Source organism: Acinonyx jubatus, chromosome E2 (genome assembly GCF_027475565.1).
Source record: "Acinonyx jubatus isolate Ajub_Pintada_27869175 chromosome E2, VMU_Ajub_asm_v1.0, whole genome shotgun sequence".
Classification (NCBI taxonomy): Eukaryota; Metazoa; Chordata; class Mammalia; order Carnivora; family Felidae; genus Acinonyx; species Acinonyx jubatus.
Window position 1 is genome coordinate 45150786 of NC_069396.1, and position 19996 is coordinate 45170781.

General features: G+C 37.5%; 2 protein-coding genes across 2 annotated transcripts in view; one reads left to right on the forward strand and one right to left on the reverse strand.

Annotated features, from left to right (window-relative positions):
- LOC106974760 (uncharacterized) overlaps positions 1–12921 on the reverse strand; it is a 98225-nt gene extending 85304 nt beyond the window's left edge. The window contains 2 exon segments of the mRNA XM_027044792.2: positions 968–1043; positions 12123–12921. The gene's annotated coding sequence lies outside the window, so the exon portion shown is untranslated.
- LOC106980266 (zinc finger protein 585A) overlaps positions 1–19996 on the forward strand; it is a 404538-nt gene that overhangs the window by 216501 nt on the left and 168041 nt on the right. The window lies entirely within an intron of this gene.

A 19996-nucleotide genomic window follows, 5' to 3' on the forward strand; every position in this document is an offset into this window, starting at 1 on the left:
ACCTAATCAAGTCTTCTTACTTCCCAAGACCAAGAGAGTCTGTCAGCTTCCACCACCCCAAGACAACCCCCCACCCCCACCATACACAAAGGCACTACTCATTCTTCCCCTATAGCTCTTAAAAAAACAATTAATTTTGCTTATGTGTTTTTATCATGCAAAAGAGTCAAAGTGTCAACTTTCATAGCTTTTGGGTAAGAAAAATTTTCTGACTTATGCATATTTATATAAACTTCTCTTTTTTAGGGGCACCTGGGTGGCTCAGCCAGTTAAGCATCCGACTTGGGCCCAGGTCATGATCTCACAGTTCGTGAGTTCAAGCTCCGCATTGGGCTCTGTGCTGACAGCTCAGAGCCTAGAGCCTGCTTCATATTCTGTGTCTCCTTCTCTCTCTCTGCCCCCACTAGTGCTCTGTCTCTCTGTCTCTCAAAAAGAAAACATAAAAAAAATTTTTTTTAACTCCTCTTTTTTAACGCTTTTTCAACACTTAGGTCTTTAATCAACTATTATTTTATTTTAGTATATTACTTAATAAAAGACTACAGTATAAGATTATAAGTTTATGATATATCAGTTAAGAATCCTACTTAATTTCTCTCACAGAAGAGGCTGGCTACCCCAGTGTATCAAAGTCACATGTGAATAATATATCTGACTTAAAATTCACTATTATTTTCTATGCCACTAAGAAAGAAAAAAAAAACTGTATAAGATATATCCTGACTTCAGATATGTTGAAACAAGGAGGGGGAAAAGTGAGCCTTACAGCAGGTGACTACAGCATTGATTTAAATGCTATGCCATTATTATAGATGATACATGTTTGGATTTATTTGTGGTTCTATTTTGATTCAGTGATCCATCCTTATTCTTTGGCCAGCATCACACTCTCTATTTACTATAATTTAAAAACTATGTCGTGTAATTTAAAAATATGTCTCAATAAAAGGCTGCTTCCATTACATACCTATTAGAATGGCCAAAATCCAGAACCCTGATAACACCAAATGCTGGTGAGGAGCAACAGGAACTCTCATTCATTGCTGGTGGGAACGTAAAATGGTACAGCCACTTTGTAAGACAGTTGACAGTTTCTAACAAAACTAAACATCCTCTTATCATATGATCCAGCAATCACGCTTCATAATATTTACCCAAAGGAGCTGAAAACTTATGTCCACACAAAGACTTGCACACAGATATTTATAGCAGCTTGATTACTAATTCCCAAAACTTGGAACCTTTAGGAGGTGAATGGTTAAATAAACTGTGGCATATCCAGACAACAGAGTATCATTCAGTTATAAAAGGAAGTGAGCTATAGAGCCATGAAAAGATATAAAGGCAGCTTAGATGCATACTAAGTAAAAGAAGCCAATATGAAAAATGGCTCAGACTGTATTGTGGTAGGTCCCCTTCCTAAGGAAAGAAAAAAAAACCCTCAAGGCAATCTTGCTATTCCTGTACTTCACAACATCCCTAATGACCTTGTAACATGAGACCACTTAATCAGACTACATGTTTGTGTGTTACCATATATGGGAGACAAAGAAGTAAAAATATATTAAACAACTGTGGCACGTGGCATTTGGGGCTCAGTTCTTTGGATATGAACCCAACTGAGCAGTGCCTGCAGGAGTAAAGTTGCTTCCTGGAAAGAAAAGCCTCAGTGTCACGACTCTGTGCAAGAATCCTGCTACAGTATGACTCACACTATATAACAATCTGGAAAAAGCAAAACTATGGAGATAGCAAAAAGAACAGTGGTTTCCAGGGACTGGGGGAGGGATGAATAAGTAGAGCACAGAAGACTTGGAGGGCACTGAAACACTCTGTACGATACTATAATGATGGATACATGTCATTATGCATTTGTCCTAACCCACAGAATGTATAAGAATGAACCATAATCTGAACTATGAACTTTGGATGATCATGGGGTGTCAGTGTAGGTTTGTCAGTTGTACTAAATGTACTGGGTGGGGGATGTTGATAATGAACGAGGAGGCTTTGGGCATATGTGGGAAAACTCTGTACCTTCCTCCTGATTTTATTATAAGCCTAAAACTGCTCTAAAAAAATAAAGTCTTTAAAAAACAAAAAACAAAAAACCTTGGACACCCTGAAGCCAGACTGTCTAGATTAAAAATAAATGGGGGCATATGGGTGCCTCAGTCAGTTAAGCATCCTACTCTTGATTTCAGCTCAGGTCATGATCTCACAATTGGTGAGACTGAGCCCCATGTCGAGCTCTGCACTGATAGCATGGAGCCTGTTTGTGATTTTCTCTCTCCATCTCTGCCTGCCCCCAGCTCATGCTCTCTCTCTCAAAATACATAAACTTTTTTAAAAAAAAAATCCATAAAAGGGGCGCCTGGGTGGCTCAGTTGGTTAAGCATCTGACTTCAGCTGAGGTCATGATCTCGCAGTCTGTGAGTTCGAGCCCTGCGTCAGGTTTTGTGCTGACAGCTCAGAGCCTGGAGCCTGCTTCAGATTCCGTTGTCTCCTTCTCTCTCTGACCCTCCCCCATTCATGCTGTGTCTCTCTCTGTCTCAAAAATAAATGAACGTTAAAAAAATCCATAAAAGACAGATTCTATGTGACCCCTGGGTGTCTCAACCAGTTAAGCATCCAACTTTGGCTCAGATCATAATCTCACGGTTGATGGGTTTGAGTCCCGCACTGGGCTCTGTGCTGACAGCTCAGAGCCTGGAGCCTACTTCAAATACTGTGTCTCCCTCTCTCCTGCCCCTTCCCTGCTTGTGCTCTCTCTTTCTCAAAAATAAATAAACTTATAAAAAAAAAGATTCTCTCTCTGCCCCTCTTCCCCACCTGCACACGTTCTCTAAAAAAATTAAAAAATAAATATAAATAGGGGCGCCTGGGTGGCTCAGTTGGTTGAGCGTCCGACTTTGGCTCAGGTCATGATCTTATGGTTCATGAGTTCAAGCCCCACATCGGGCTCTGTGCTGATGGCTCAGAGCCTGGAGCCTGTTTGGGATTCTGTGTCTCCCTCTCTCTGCCCCTCCCCTGCTCCTGCTCTCTCTCTGTCTCTCAAAAATAAATAAATGTTAAAACATTAAAAAGTAATAATAATAAATAAATATAAATAAAAATTTAAAAATAACCCCTCATTACTCATCTCTTCCAAAAGTTTCGTGATATTCTGACTTACTTTCCCATATGAGCATAAATCATTTTAAAAAAAAGGTACTGGTGTTTTTCTTGGGGCTGCATAAAATGAATACATTAACTTTAAGGAGTTTTGACACCTTTATGATTTTGAGTCTTGCTTTCCTAGTACACGGAATACTTTTCAATTTACTCAAGTCAATGTTTGTGTCCTTCAGGAACAATGAAGTTTTCTCCATATGTATCATGCTCACTTCTTTTTCAGATATTCCTGGGTATTTTATACTATTTTTGTGCCTGCTATTAATTATATGTATACATTGTAAGTATAGTAATTAATGCACATGTAATATAATAATTATAAGTATATAAATTAACGAACACAATATTTATCTAAAATTACATATTTATATTATAATGTTTATTTATTTTTGAGAGAGAGAGAGCGAGCAGCAGAGGGGCAGAGAGAGAGGGAGACATAGAATCTGAAGCAGGCTCCAGACTCCAAGCCATCAGCACAGAGCCCGACATGGGGCTCAAACTCACAAACTGAGATCATGACCTGAGCCAAAGTTGGATGCTCAACTGACTGAGCCACCCAGGCGCCCCTATATTTATTATGTTATATATAAATATGTTATACATATACATTATTATTTACTTATTGTTATACTTTTTCCAATGTATCTTCCATCTATTTTTAAGTATACAAAGTTCTATTCGTTTCTGGATATTGACTGTGTACCTTTTTGAATTCTCTTATTGTTTGTACTAGTTTTCAGTTTGTAATAGGATGTTAAACTATGCCTCTCTCATTCCCAGTTTAGGAGAAGCCCTGGAGAAGAAGAACAAGACAACAGGGACCATGAAACTCTCCATTCCACAGTGAGAACCCTGGCCATCTTATGTGTCCTGCAAAAGGAGCTGGCTGCAAACTGATTGTGTGCCTTTGGTTCAATTCAACATCTATTCTAAAGGTATTTTGGAGATTGGAGCATGTATGAGAGAAGGCTGTCTTTGAGAGAAAGATCTATTTCTGGAAAGCACTGCTGTGCTCTGTTATTTTTCCTACTTCACAAGGACAGAAAAGTAGGACCCAAGTGCCACCAGGGTTCCAAGTAGAATGTGACAGTTCTTGGGAAAACTTTCCTTATGTTCCAGAGTTTAGGAAGCACAAAGACTGTGGGGCCTGATACCCTCTTGGGACTAGATATGGGCCCCACAGTAGGAGTGGGCAAAGGTCTAGGTTTATTCTAAACCTACCAAAAGGATTTCCAGCTCTAGAGAAGAGCTCCATGGAGGACTGATGCCCAAAGCCTGAATGTAGGAACTGTAAGCAGCTACCTGGAGTAGAGCCATTGCCCTCTCCTTAGAAGTAGGCAGATGTGGGGTGCCTGGGTGGCTCAGTTGTTTGAGCGTCTGACTTCGGCTCAAGTCAAGATCTCATGGTTTGAGAGATCTTCAAGCCCTGCATCAGGCTCACTGCTATCACCCTGTCAGGGCACAGCCCACTTTGGATCCTCTGTCCCCCTCTCTCTCTGCCCCTCCCCTGCTTGTGTTCTCTCTCTTAAATAAATAAAACATTAAAAAAAAAAAAAGGAGTAGGCAGATCTGAACATGGCCCAAAGCAACAGAGAATAAGCATCCATACAATTAAGATTTTTCTTTTCCTCTCTTTTTGCTGCTTCCTACTTCCAGGAGTTGTCTAGTGTGACAGAGGAAAAAGAGAAGCAATCATCAAGCTTTTTCACTGGAAGCTTCCAGTTCAAGGAGCCAGGAGGTTAAAGTTTTATCTTTATTTTTTTTGAGAGAGCGAGAGCACATGTGCTAGCAGGGGAGGGGAAGAAAGAGAGGGGGAGAGAGAGAATCTTAAGCAGACTCCACGCAGAGCCTCATGAGGAGCCCCAAGAGGTAGGGCTCAATCTCATGAACCATGAGATCTTGACCTGAGCCAAAATCAAGAGTCAGACGCTTAACCAAGCTACTCAGGCACCCCAAGAGGTTAAATTTTTTTAAAAGTTCACAGCATTGATTAGTACAGTGAAATGAACATTCTAATTACTAAAATGAGACCCATTTTTGGACTGAAAGAAACCAGAGGACTGTTTATTATCCAACCATAAATGAAACACTTATCCATAGGCAGAAAATGAACTGGCCTAGAGAAGTGTGATACTAGAAGTTATAGGAAAAAAATAAAGCAATTGTGTTTTAGTTATTTCCTATGGAGTACTAGTTTTCTAAAGGATTTAGAAAAAAAACAAAAAAGGTTAAATAATAACTGCTGAAATTGCTTTCTCCCTGATTTTATTGTGAATATTTCTGGTATTTCACCATTAGGCCTTAAGTTAGTTTTGCTTTTTTTTTTTCTTTTAACTTTAATTTTTAATTTAATCCAAGTTAGCATATAGCACAATAATGATTTCTGGAGGGTTTTTTTTTTTTTAACTTTTTAATACAGAAGTTTCCAAACATACACAAAAGTAGAGTTTAAATAGTATGAAAACCCTCCATATACCCATTAGCTTCAATAATTATCAAGTCATAGCCAATCCAGACTCTCCTCCACTAATTTTAGGTTAGCTGTGATTTTTGTTTTAATAGTTTTATTGAGATAATCTTCAACATACTGTATTAAGTCAATCATTTAAAAAATTTAAATTCTATGTCTTTTAGTATAGCACCACAATCTAATTTTAGAACATCTTCATTTCCCCTAAAAGAAACCCCATTTACAGTCTCCATTTTCCCCTCCTTCATCAGCCCTGAGCAAACACCAATCCACTTTCTGCCTCAATGGACTTGCCTATTCTAGACATTTCATATAAATGGAACCATATGATATGTGGCCTCTTGTGACTCGATTCTTTCATTTAGCATGTTTTTATATCCATGTTATAGAATGTTATCAGAACTTCATGCCTTTTTATTGCTGAATAATATTCCATTGTATGGATATATCACATTTTGTTTATGAATTCATCACTTGATGGGCATTTGGATTATTTCCACTTTTTGACTATAGTGAGTAATGCTGCTATGAACATTCATGGACAAGTTTTTGTGTGAATAAATGTTTTCAGTTCTCTTGAGTATATACCTAGAAATGGGGCTGCTAAATCATATGGCAACTGTTTAACTTTTTGAAGAACTGCCAAACTGTTTTCTAAAGAAGTTGAACCATGTTGCATTCCACCAGCAATTTCTCAAAATGTTCATCTTGTTATTATCTCTTTTTCATCATAGGCATCCTTGTAGCTATGAAGTGGCATCTCACTGTGGTTTTAATTTACATTTTCCTTATGACTAAAGATGCTGAGTGAAGTTAGCTTTTAAGAACCCAGTTCTTGAAACTGAGAACTGAGGGTTGATGGGGGGTGGGAGGGAGGGAAGGGTGGGTGATGGGTATTGAGGAGGGCACCTTTTGGGATGAGCACTGGATGTTGTATGGAAACCAATTTGACAATAAATTTCATATATTGAAAAAAAAAAAAAGAACCCAGTTCTTTAGAATGCTTTCCTAATGTAATTTCCACGACAGTCCATTACTTTCCCCAAGGCATTCCCATTCATGTTGGAAGAGGCAATAACTCTATTTCCTATTAAGGCCAAGGAAATTGAGGGTGGTATGAATATTCTGAATGGCTGATGGGACAGGGGAACCAGCACATCTTTGCATGGTTTTGGCTGGGAGAAGGGATGATGGAAGTAATTAAGACAGAAAGGGCATAGGCCCAATAAAACTGGGGAGACTGACACTAATCTCGATTCTCTTTAGTAAACTCCAGGCATTCAGTTCATTTTTTCACCTGTACAACCGATATTACTTTAATCCAGAGTAAACCTGCTCAAAACACTGAGTGCTAATCTTGAAAAAATACTATCTGTATTCTAACTCTCCTACTCTTGTGACTGCTAATTTTTAGGTAAATAGAGTCATAAGGAAAGTTAATAGTCTTATGAAGTCACAGAGTCACCATTGGAGTTTTCAATCACTGTGTAACGAAGCTAATATTTAACAGGGGCACATACCTGTTGTGCCCATAGCTCCTTTCCTGAGGAAGAAGGTGCGCACCTGAATATAAAATTTAAGTCTTGTTTGATCATTTTAAAAAAGCAAATTTTGGGGCACCTGGGTGGCTCAGTTGGTTAAGCGTCTGACTTCGGCTCAGGTCATGATCTTGCAGTTTGTGAGTTCGAGCCCCGTGTCAGGCTCTGTGCTGACAGCTCAGAGCCTGGAGCCTGCTTCAGATTCTGTGTCTCCCTCTCTCTCTGCCCCTCCCCCATCACACTGTCCCTCTCTCTCTCTTTCAAAAATAAATAAACATTAAAAAAATTTTTTTTAATAAAAATTCTATTCCATAATAGACATTTCTTGGGGAAATATCTCAAATTTAATTACTTCCTCAATTAACTGCTAACCCCTTGCCCCCAATAATCTATCAAAGTATGAGAAAGTTTTGAAGGTTGAAAAAATGACTTACCACAAGAAAGCCAAAAAAAAAAAAAAAATCGATGTGAACACTAACTAAACCTTAAAAAAACTTTTGAGCTCTGGCGCCACTTAAAATAGCCCAACAATAGCAGCACTTTTGCTCAACATAAACTCTCAGGTATAAGAGAGTCTTTTGCATTTGGTCTTTTATTCAATTCCAAGTAGGAAAGGAGAGAAGTGAAGAAAAAAGAAAAGAGGGTTCCTGAATAGTAGCTGACTCCATGTCTTAGAACAGAAAAAAAATTGGCATGTTCTGCTGCTGCTGCTGCTGTTGCCAAAAGATGATACTCTCAAAGTATCAGGTGCTCTGCTGAAAGGATTCCCTTTAAGAGTCTCCTAAGGGGAGCCTGGCTGGCTCCATCAGTAGAGCATGCAACTCTTGATCTCAGGGTTGGGGGTTCAAACCCTACACTGCAGGTAGAGATTACTTAATAAATAAAAGTTAAATAAAAAGACTCCTAAAGGGGGCCCTCATGGCCACATAGTGAAAATTTATACAATATACTGTGAATACGTCTCCTGCCACTCCTCCTTGTATTATGATGGAGTCTACTACAACCAACAGTTGATTAAAACATTGAAAAATGCTTTAAGTCCATAATAGCATGTGAGAGAAAAATATAAAGTGCACAAAAGAGAGTGAATAAAAAAATTTTTAACTAGCCATAATTAGTGAGTGATTATAGGTATGTGTGTTCTTTCTCATCTTATTATTTATATTTCTGGCATAAGTGCTTGTTTCCACCTATATAATCTGAAAGGTATAGACTCAAGGAACTTTGGAAAAAAAAACCAGCCTTAGAAATAGGAAAAACTGGGGTGCCTAGGTGATTCAGTCAGTTGAGTGACTGACTCATAATTCTGGCTCAGGTCATAATTTCATAGTTGTGAGATGGAGCCCCATATCACACTCCACGCTGGGCATGGAGCCTGCTTAAGATTCTCTCTCTTTCTCCCTCTGCCCCTCCCACCTTCCAAAAAACGAAATAGGAAAAACTGTACTGACACCAGGAAGGACCCATCACACCTGTGGCCTCACACAATAACCCTGGATAGAGGGTACTTCACAGTTAGTCGGCACAAGTGGGCACGCACAAATCCAAGTAGAAATAAGGTATGATAAAATAATAAGCTGAATGTCCCAAATGAGAGCTCACTGCAAACTCAATTCTTATTATCACCTATGAAATAAACATTTTATTAACAAAATTAAACCCCGAATAATTAAATAGTGATATTAATTAGGAAGATTTAGTTCTTTTTAAGAACACCTAGCCTAGCCCAGTACATCTTCATGACAGGACAATGAGCTGTGATGACATTGCAGACCATGCAAAACTTTAAACACACATCACATCCAATAGAAATCTGTATTAAAAGCAGAAATTTACATGTCTGATGAAGTATAAAAAGGGACTCAGCACGATGATCACCAGGCTCAGGTTCTAATCATATTGTGCAACTAAGTCCCAGGTATGAACCAAGAATTAAGTGAGAACTCAGCCTTTCTCCCATCTGACTTGGTAATCTGTGTCTTATTTCTTTTTTTTTTCTTTACATTTTTCTAGAGGTTTATCAGTTTTATTAATTCCAAAAACAAAATTTTTGGCTTTATTAATTTTCTCTATTGTACATTCATTTTGTATTTCAATATACATAAATTTTTATTTGAGCTCTAATTCTTATTATTTCCCATTTTTTGCTTTCTTTGGGTTTTAGTATACTTTTTCTTAACATCTTGAGTTAGATCACTAATTTTTCAATGTTCTTTACTTGCAGATCTATATATTTTCCTCAGGTTCAGCTTTAGCAACACCACACATTGTGATATATTTTCATTGTCGTACAGTTAACAATATTTTTTAATTTCCATTGCAATTTCTTCTTTGGGTCACTTGTTATTTATAAATACGTTGCTTAAATCCCAAATATTGCGGATATTTCTAGGCATCTTTTTGTTATTGACATCTAGCCGAATTCCACTGTGATCAGAAAACATACAGTATGGGGGCACCTCGGTGGCTCAGTTGGTTAAGCATCTGACTCTTGGTTTCAGCTCAGGTCATGATTTCATGGTTTGTGGGACTGAGCCCCGTGTTGGGCTATAGGCTGACAGAACAGAGGCTGCTTGAGATTTTCTGTTTCCCTCTCTGTCTCTGCCCTTCCCCCACTCACTCTCTCTGTCTCAAAAAAAAAGTAAATAAACTTTTTAAAAAATTTTAAAAAGAAAACATACAGTATTATTTCAGTCCTTTAAAATTTATTGAGATTCCCTTTATGGTCCAGCATATGATCGGTTTAGATAAATGTCTCATGCATCTGAAAATAATGTATACTGCAGTTGTAAGGTACATTGTTCCACATATGTCAAGTAGGTCATTTGTCAATCATGCTGTTCCAATATTATACAACTTTACTGGTTTTATATTGATTGTTCTGTCAGTGAGAAGTGCTGTGAAAAGTGAGAAAAGTGCTAAATATCCCCTACTATGATTGTGATTTGTCCAACTACATCTTTTAGTTCTGTCAAATATATTTGAAACATTTTACAATGGTATGTACATTTAGGAGTGTAATATCTTACTGGTTGACTGACCTTTTTATTATAAACGATTTTTCTTTCTAACAAAGCTTCTGTTCTAAAGTCGGTTCTCATACAATGAAGTGAGAGTGTAAATTGATAAAAATCTTTTAGGAAAACTATCAGTGTATTTTAAAGCTGAATACATACATAACCTACAACACAAATATTGCACTCTTATGGATATACCCAACAGAGTGCATTCACATGTGTACCAAAAGACATGTACAAGAATATTCAGAGTAGCCTTGTTCATAATAGGCCCAATCTGAAATCTTGAAAATAACTCAAATGCCAATCAATAATGGAATGGATAAATTGTGTTCTATTCATACAATGTAATTTTAAACAGCAATAATAATGAATGACCCACAACTACATGAAGCAACATGGATGAATCTTGCATATTCATACTACATAATATTATTACATATTACATTCATATTACATGTGAAATAAAATGGTAAACAAAAAAAGCCAAGCACAAATTGTGTGGTACTATTTATATAAAATTCCAGAACAGGGAAAATTAATCTATGGCTGTAGAAGATAGAATAATGGTTTATTTGGGAGAGGTGAGTAGTGAATGGGTGGGACAAGAATCAGCCTTCTAGAATGCTGGTAACGTTCTATTTCCTAATCTGATTTGGGATCTGGTTAAATGAATATGCTTACTTAAAAAAATTCATCAAGTCATATATTCTTTGATTTCTCTACTTTTGTAATGTATTTTATACCTTAAAAACAATATGATATACCTTCGTATCTGCAGAGAAAAAAATTAAAATGCCAAGGTATTAGAGAGAAAACAGATGACTATGTTTATAAACTGCTGGTAGGAATTAACTGGTACAACCATATTGAAAACCGGCTCAGTATTATCTAGTAAATTTGAAGATATACACATATCCTTTGGCTTAGCAATTCCATTTGTATGTTTATACCCTAGGAAAGCATGCATATGTGCACCAGAGTACTTATAAAAATATGTGTAGAGCAGCCCTTTCAAATCAACCCCAAACAGGAAACAACCAATATCTAAACATATAGCTGTGGTATAACAATAAGGGTAAATCTAAGAAATACAATATTGTGAGGAAAAACAAGACTCAAAACAACACTACCCAGCAGAATTAATTTCTATAAAGTTAAAAAGGAAAACCTAGACTATATTGCTTAAGGATGTGTAGATATGAGGTAAACTTTTTTTTGTTTTTAAACATCAATAAGAAAATACATTATCACCAAAGTCAGAGTTACTTAAAGAGGTGAAAAGAAGTTTATTCTTGGTGCAGGACTAATAGAGGCTACTGGAGGGCTGACACAGGTTCCTGTTATATTAGAGGTGCCCTTTATAATTACTTCTTAAAATGTCTATATTTTAAGCACTTTTGTGTATCTAATATTTAGGAATTTTTAACAAAGGAAAAATTAACTATATAACAGCTATAAATTTTTCCTGAAAACATAAGATATGAAATGATGAATGCTATGAGATTCCAATCTTGAAAATAATGTATACTGTATGTACATAAGGAAATGTATTAGGAGGAAATTGACGAAAATATTGACAGCGGTTATATCTGGGTAGTAGGAGCTTACTTTTGCTCTCTGTAACTTTCCATTTTCCAAATTCTTTTATCATGGGGTGTGTGTGTGTGTGTGTGTGTGTGTGTGTGTGTGTGTGTGTTTAAAAGAAGCAAAAGCTTAATACATAGGAGAAATGGAGCTATTTTCTAAATTAATATGTGAACACTATGTAGACGGAAATGATGGAGGATACTGGGATTGTGTGCCCACCCTACAGCATCTCATCATTTTCTTTAATGAGAATTTGTAGGAACCAGGTCACTTGATGAGTCTATGTTAAACAAGGCCAACCAGAAGAAAAGCAAAAAGTAAACCTCATCGCACCTTTTATTTGGCTTGGTCAACAGCCATTCCTCCTTCTTCCTCTGGGGACCTATCTGAGAAGAGCAGAGCTGAGGAAGTAGAAAGGAATCATGAGATGCCAGGCCTTCCTTGTGGCCCAAACGACCAGAGCAGTAGTAGCTCTGGACTCACACCTACCACTCATGGAGAGAGATCAGAGTCTATGCTGTTGGGAGCATTCCAGTCTGAGCATGTCAGAAGGGGAGAAGCCTCTGCTGTCCAAGACCAAAATCTTGTCTTGACCTCACACAACCACTGGGACAACGCACACTGCCACCCTGGCAACAATGACAGGCACCCTCCAACTGCACACACGGTGCCACAAAAAATTACATGCTCATACTTAACACATCCTCACAGTCACAGATATGCAGTAGGCTTAGTTTTGCTAACGCTCATAAACCACAACCACACATACACATACACCCCTCAGGCAACAGTCATAGTCGCATAATCACAAGTTCTGTACACTCCCCACCTCCTACACACAATGTCACACAAAACGAACGCACACTGTCACAGACCCACCATGGGGACAGCCACACCGACACACAGAGCAGCACAGTCAGAACCACACATTTACAACTGACATTTCCAGTTACACCTGCAAACAGAGGTCCGCGCATGGTCAGTCGCAATGACACACCCACCACAGAGACAATCACACCCCTACACAGAACGCCGCACAGTCACATAAGGTCACAGTCGTACACATGGAATCCTGTTCCTCTTGCCTCTTCCCCTAGTCCCACCAAGTCACACCTGCCGAGACTACGGACCCGCCCAGACCGCACCTTCAGGTTCCCCCGGTCAACCTACGGACGCACCTGCGCAGCCTGGTGGAGCCCCCCAAAACTTAGGCCGCTCACCTTGCAGTTACCCTTCCCGGGAGGCCGACGGTCGGGCAAGCGAGTGTAGGAGCGGCCCTGCTCCTGCGAGGCCTCTGGGAAATGTAGTCCGGAAGGAGTCTGCTCAGATAAGATGGCGCCTGGTGTTTCGATTTCCTGCAGGCGCAAAAACCTGGGTGAAGCCAATATCCTTGCTCCCTCTCCATATCGCATCAAGAGGCCGTCCAGATCCACGCTCAGTCTCCAGGTTAGGCTCCCACAGGACACAGCCCACATATCCGGGAGATAAGCTTCCTCCATGGAGCTTGCCAGTCCCTGGGAGCCACATATTTCCTAAAAATAGAAAAAGGTTGCTGGGTTCCCACGGAAGTTGATTAGAGCCGAAAGAACTTCTGGGAAATGTAGTCTAGAGGTGGAAAGGGTGAGACTGCCTCCCATGTAGAGTGTCTTACATGACTGAACTTCACCACAGTGAAGAGAGGAGCCTCACCCAAGACTTTTTTGGGACTTGTATGTGTTAACCTTAAAAACAAAACTGTCAGGGGTGCCTGCGTGGCTTAGTGGGTTAAGCCTCCAACTCTGGATTTCAGCTCAGGTCATGATCTCTTGTTGGTGAGGTAGAGCCCAGGTGGGGGTCCAGGCTGATAGCAGGGAGCCAGCTTGGGATTCTCTCTTTCCCTCTCTCTCTGTCCCTCTCCCACCTACTTATTCCTAATAGAAAAAAGAAAAAAAAGAGGATGGCTATTAAAATGTAAAAATAGCTAAAAACAAACCAAATCAAAAAAAGACACTAAAGTTTTGGCTGAGCCTGATATGAGTGGAAGAGGATGAAGGAAATAAAGTAAAATAAGTAGGACTTGGTGGAACAGAGTTTTCATGAGAATTCTGTAGGACCGTAGAGTATGGGTGCAGCTATTACAGAGATGAGGGTAGAAAAGAACTATGAGGAAGAAAGTAAAGTGTGAAATAAAATGGCTTGTTATGAAAATTGTATGCTTCAGATCATGACAAGCCTGAGATTCAAACCCTAGTCCTGAAAATTACCATCTATGACCTTGAACTAATGATTTGTGCTGTGTGCACAACATATTCTACATCATCAAAAATCTTGAACACAGTATTTTTTTTTTCAGGAGTGTCATGTGGATTAAGAAAACATGTGTAAAGCTTACACAAAATAAGTTCTTAAAGGCTATTACATTAAACACTCCCCAACTCATTATTTGAGGCCAGTATTAAACATAGAGTTACTGTGTGACCCAGTAATTCCAGTCCTATACATAGATCCAAGAAAATTGGAAATGTACATTCATGCAAAAAACCTATACACAATTGTTCATTGCAGCATTATTCACAATAGCCAAAAGTGGAAACAACCCAAATGCCTGTAAACAGATGAATGGATAAAGAAAGTGTGTTATATCCTTACAACAGAGTATTATTTGGCAATAAAAAAAACATGCCACAACACAGATGGCCCTTGAAAAAATTATTCTAGGTGAAGAAGCCAGTCACAGAAGACCACATTTCATTTATAAAAAATGCCTAGAATATGCAAATCTGTAGATACAAACAGTAAATTCAAGTTACTTAGGGTTGGCAGGGTTAAGAGGACTTGGGAGTGATTGCTGATAGGTGTAGGGTTTCTTTTTGGGGTGATAAAATGTTCTTGGATTAGATGATGAAGATAGTCATACAAACTCTATGGATGTGCTAAAAGTGACTAACTTGTACAACTTAAGAGTTAATTTTATGGTTTGTTAATTATATTTATTTATGTACATGCTTTTAAAAAGTTTGTTTTTAGTAATCTCTATATCCAATGTGGGGCTCAAACTCATGACCCTGAGATCAAGAGTTGTGTGCTCTTTTGACTGAGCCAGCGAGGCTCCCTTATGTGCATTTTTTTTTTAAATCAACTTTACCGAGTTACAATTTAGGTGCAATAACATGCACTCATTGTAAGTGAACAATTTGATGAGTTTGAACAAATGTAGACATCGTATATCTGAATTTGTGTAACCATTGGCGGGTTTATGCACTTTTGAGTTGTTTCCATATTGGCTAATATAAATAAATCTGTTATGAAGTATTTGTGTACAAATCTTTTTGTAAACATATGTTTTCATTTATATTGGGAAATATATAGGAGTGGAATTGGTGGATTATATGATTAGTGTATGTTTAATTTTAAAAGAAACTGCCAGGTTGTTTTACAAAGTTGTACCATTTTACATTCTCACCAGAAGTATATGAAAAGTTCCAGTTGTTTCACATCTCACATCCCTTCTATATTTGCTATTGTCAGTCTTTTTCATTGTAACCATTTGAGAGGGTTCAAATTGTGGCATCAAATTGTGGTTTGATTTGCATTTTCTGATGACTATGGATTTCAGCATATTCATACACTTATTAACGGTTCTTTTATTTCTTTTGTGACATCTTAAATTTTTTTCCATTTAAAAATTAGTTGTGTTTTTATTATTGAGTTGTAGTAGTTTTTACATACTTTGATAAAAGTCTTTTGTCAGACATACATATTGTAAATATTTCTCCCTGCCTAAGGCTTGCCTTTCTCAATTTCTTAATAGTGTCTTTCAAAAAGTAATTTTACTTTTGATAGAATCTAATTTATCACCTCTTTTCTTTAAAGAAAGAAAAGAAAGAGCTTTATGCTCTTTGTGTTCTAAGAAAACGTTGCCTATCCCAGTGTTATTCTCCTGTGTTTGTTCGAAAGGTTTTATAGTTTTATTTTTTATCTTTAGATCTATGGTCCACTTGAAGTTCATTATTGTGTATGGTGTGAGGTAATAATAAAAAATACTTTTCCATATGGAAATCCAGATGTTCTAAGCTATTTGCTGACAGTTTGTTGAATTACCTTAATGTCTATAGTAAGCAAGATATTAGGCTCCCCAAAATGTCCACATTTGAATTCCTGGAACCCATTGTTAGTGGAGGTGCAGTGGGGATGAAAAGTTGATATTTAGCTGACTTTAAAATAGGGAGTTGTCCTGATTATATGGTTGGGCCAAGTGTAATCACAGGGTCCTTAAATGGGGAAGAGGAAGGCATAGGTGTCAGTGTCAAAGTGGTGTGAGGGAAGACTCAGTCATTACTGGATTTGAAGATGAAAGGAGGCCATGAGCTGAGGAATGCAGAGTTTCTCAAAGCTGGAAAAGGAAGGAAACTGATTCTCTTCTAGAGCATCCAGAAAAGAATGCAGCCATGTCAACCGTTGACTTTAAGCAGTGAAACTCATTTCAGACTTTTGACCTAAAGAAGTATGAGATAACTATGTGTTGTCTTGAGCCACTAGGTTTATGGTAAATTGTTACAACAATAGGAAACTAATACATCAACTTTGTAAAAAAAAATCAATTAACTATGTATGTGTAGGTCTAATTCTGGAATCATCTCTATGTTTATTCTTAGCAAATATTAATGTAAATAATTTTTATTGAGATATAACAGACACAGCATGAAATTCATTTTAAATTTAACAGTTCAGCAGTAGATTTTATTATATGCACAAGGTTGTGCCATCATCACTGTTATCTAACTCCAGAATATTCTCATCATCGAAAAAAGAGACCATGTACTTGTAGCACTCACTCTCCATTCCCATCTTCCTCCATCACTAGTTTCCAAAAATATACTTTCTGTTTGAATGGTGTTGCCTATTCTGGACATTTCATATAAATACAATTATACATTTTGAAGCCATTTGTGTCTGGCTTATTTACTGATGCATACTGTTTTCAAGATTAATCTAGGATGTATCAGTACTTCATTCCTTTTTATTACTGAATCATATTCTATTGCACAAACATATACATTTTGTTTATCCATTCATCAGTTGATAAACTTCTGAGCTGTTTCTAGTTTTGGGAAATTATAAATAATGCTGCAATGAATATTCATGTACAAGTTTTTGTGTGAATATATGTTTTCAGTTCTCTCGTGTATATACCTAGGAGTGGAATTGCTAAGTCATACGGTAATTCTGTGTTTAACTTTTTTTATCACACTTTTTTAATGTTTATTTATTTTTGAGAGACAGAGAGAGACAGAGCATGAATGGGGGAGGGGCACAAAGAGAGGGAGACACAGAATCTGAAGCAGGCTCCAGGCTCCAAGCTGTCAGCACAGAGCCCCACATGGGGCTCTGCTCGAGCTCATAGACTAAAAGATCAGGACCTGAGCCCAAGTCTGACGCTTAACGGAGCCACCCAGGTGCCCCTATGTTTAACTTTTTGAAGAATGGCTAAACAGTGCACACTGGCTACACTGTTTCACAATCCCACAGGCAATTGTTTGAGGGTTACATTTTTCCACATGTTAAAAACACTTGGCATTTTTCCATTTGTTAAAATTATAGCCATTCTAAGTGAGTGTGAAGTGACATATCATTGTGGTTTTAATATGTATTTCCCTGATCACTAATGATGTTGAATGTCAGTTTCATAGAAATGTCTATTCAGATCCTTTCCCATTTAAAAATTGAGTTGTCTGTTATGGAGTTGTAAGAGTATATTTTGGATAGAAGTTCCTTAATAGATATATGATTTGCAAATATTTTCTTTCATTTGATGGGATGTCTTTTCACTTCTTAGATGGTGTCCTTTTTTTTTTTTAATTTTTTAATGTTTATTTTTGAGAGAGAGACAGAGCATGAGTGGGGGGAGGGGCAGAGAGAGAGGGAGACACAGAATCCAAAGCAGACTCCAGGCTCTGAGCTGTCAGCACAGAGCCTGATGTGGGGCTCAAACCCACAAACCGTAAGATCATGACTTGAGTCAAAGTCGGACACTCAACTGACTGAACCACCCAGGCACCCCTACATGGTGTCCTTTGAAGCACAAAATATTTAATTATCTTGAAATGAAAATTATCTAATTTTTTTGTTGGTCATGCTTTTGATGTTATATCTAGGAATCCTTTGGCAATCTGAGACCATGATGATTTGCCCCTGTGTTTCCTTCAGAGAATTTTATAAAAGTTTTAGCTCTTGAATTTATCAGTTTGATCCATTTGGGGTTAATTTTGTATATGATGAGAGATAAGGGTCCCACTTTATTCTTTGCAGGCAACTATGCTGTTGTTACAGCACATTTATTTTAAAAGCCTGCTCAAATTTTCTCAGTTGAATCATCAAAATTGATTGACCTTATAGATGCATGGGTTTATTTCTGGACTCTCAATTCTATTCCATTGATCTACATTCCCATCCTTGTACCAATATAATAGTGTGTAATTGTCCTTACAGTAACTTTAAATAGAGAAGTAAAGGGGCGCCTGGGTGGCTCAGTCAGATGAGCATCTGACTCTTGATTTCAGCTCAGGTCATGATCTCAGGGTTGTGGGATCAAGCTCTGTGTCAGGCTCTGTGCTGAGCATGGAGCCTGCTTAAGAGCTCTCTTTTCCTCCCTCTGCCCCTCTTCCCTGCTCACACTCTCTCTTGCCCTAAACAAAACTTAAATAAAATAGAGACGTAGGAGTTCTCTTACTTTGTTTTTCTTTTTCAAGAATGTTTTGGTTCTTCTGGGTGTCTTGCATTTGCATATGAATTTTAGAATCAGCTTGTCGGTTTTTACAAATAAGTCAACTGAGATTCTATAGAATTGTTTCAAATCTGTGGATCAACTTGGGAAGTACTACCATCTTAACAGTATTAAATTTTCCTAGGGGCACCTGGTTGACTTAGTTGGTAGAGCATGTGACTCTTGATCTCGGGGTTGTAAGTTTGAGCTCCACACCAGGTGTGGAGATTACTTTAAAAAAAATAAAGGAGGGGCACCTGGATGGCTCAGTCAGTCAAGCGTCTGATTCTTGATCTCAGTACAGGTCTTGATCTCAGGGTCATGAGTTCAAGCCCTGCATTGGGCTCCACTCTGGGCATGAAGCCTACTTAAAAGAAAAAAATATATTAAGTCTTCCTATCTATAATCTTGGGATGTCTTTCCATTTATTAAAGTCTTTTAAAATTTATTTCACCAAATGTTCTATAGTTTTCTAAGTTTTACACTTCTTTTGTTAAATTTATTCCTAAGTATATTATTTTGATGCTATTGTAAATGGAATTTTTTAGTTTTTAATTTCATTTTCAGATTGTACATTGCAAGTGTATATGAATACAATGGATTTTTTTCTACAATAGAACAAGTCAATATTTGTATATATTGTGAAATGAACACAATAAGTCCAGTTAACATCTATCACTAAACATAGTTACAACTTTTTTCTTGTGATAAGAATTTTTAGATATATCGTCTTAGCAACTTTCAAATATACAATACAGTAGTATTAACTATTGCCATCATGCTGTATATCATATCCTTAGAACTTATTTATAACTAGACTTTTGACCAACTTCATCCATTTTACCCACCCCACACACTCCTCACTTCTGAAAACCACCAATCGGTTCTCTGTGAATTTGGGTTTTATTTTGTTTTGTTTTAGATTCTACATATAAGTGAGATCATACAGTATTTTTCTCTCTCTGTCTGACTTATCTCACTTACATAATGCCCTCAGGGTCTATCCATGCAGTTACAAATGGCAAGATTTCCTTCCTTTTGTGGCTGAATAATATTCCACTTCCCAAATATACCACATTTTCACACATCTTTTTGACTTAGTGTTTTCTTTTCCTTTGGGTAAATACCCAGGAGTGGAATTGATATATCATATGGTAGTTCTACTTTTAATTATTTGAGAAAAATTCCATACTTTTTTCCATAGTGGTTGCACCAGTTTACATTCCCACCAACAGTGCATAAAATTTCTCCTTTCTCCATTTCCTTGCCAAACACATATTTCTTGTCTTTTTGATAATGCCATTCTAACAGGTATGAGGTGATATCTCATTGTGGTTTTCATTTGCATTTCCTTGATATGGTGAGTACATCTTTATGTAATTATTGATCATATGTATGTCTTCTTTGGAAAAATATCTACTTGGGTCCTCTGCCTATTTTTTAACTGAATGTTTTTGTTTGCTTA